Consider the following 957-nt stretch of genomic DNA (forward strand, 5'->3'; position numbering starts at 1 on the left):
TTCATGGACTTCCATCAGAAGATTCTTATCAGTTTTTAACTGAGTTCTTGCAGATCTGTGATACTGTTAAGACCAATGGAGTTGATCCTGAGGTCTACAAGCTTATGCTTTTCCCTTTTGCTGTAAGGGACAGAGCTAGAACATGGTTAGACTCACAACCTAGAGATAGCCTGGACTCTTGGGATAAGCTGGTCACAGATTTCTTAGCCAAGTTCTTTCCTCCTCAAAAACTGAGCAAGCTTAGAGTGGATGTTCAGAGCTTCAGACAAAAAGATGGTGAGTGCCTCTATGAAGCTTGGGAAAGATACAAGCAACTGACCAAAAAGTGTCCTTCTGACATGCTTTCAGAATGGACCACATTAAATATATTCCATGATGGTCTGTCTGAATTTTCCAAGATGTCACTGGACCACTCTGCAGGTGGATCTATTCACCTAAAGAAAATGCCTGCAGAAGCTCAGGAACTTATTGAAATGGTTACAAATAACCAGTTCATGTATACCCTGAGAGGAATCCTGTGAGTAATGGGACGCCTCAAAAGAGAGGAGTTCTTGAAATTGATGCTCTGAATGCCATACTGGCTCAGAACAAAATATTGACCCAACAAGTCAATATGATCTCTCAGAGTATGAATGGATTGCAAAATGCATCCAACAGTGCTAAAGAAGCATCTTCTGAAGAAGAAGCTTATAATCATGAGAACCCTGCAATGGCAGAGGTGAATTATATGGGTGAAGCCTTTGGCAACACCTATAATCCTTCATGGAAAAATCATCCAATTTTTTCATGGAAGGATCAACAGAAGCAAGGCTTCAATAATAACAATGGTGGAAGAAACAGGTTTAGCAATAGCAAACCTTTCCCATCATCATCTCAGCAACAGATAGAGCATTCTGAGCAGAATCCTTCTAACTTAGCAAACATAGTCTCTGATCTATCTTAGGCCACTCTTAGTTT

At 40.4% G+C, this 957-nt stretch overlaps 1 non-coding gene across 1 annotated transcript; it reads right to left on the bottom strand.

The window, feature by feature from the left end:
- Window positions 1-236: 236 nt before the first annotated feature.
- On the bottom strand, window positions 237-344 carry LOC127747862 (small nucleolar RNA R71). Its single transcript, XR_008009809.1, has one exon. It is a non-coding gene; the product is annotated as a small nucleolar RNA R71 (small nucleolar RNA).
- Window positions 345-957: the final 613 nt, after the last annotated feature.

This window comes from Arachis duranensis, chromosome 5 (genome assembly GCF_000817695.3).
Source record: "Arachis duranensis cultivar V14167 chromosome 5, aradu.V14167.gnm2.J7QH, whole genome shotgun sequence".
NCBI classification, from domain to species: Eukaryota; Viridiplantae; Streptophyta; class Magnoliopsida; order Fabales; family Fabaceae; genus Arachis; species Arachis duranensis.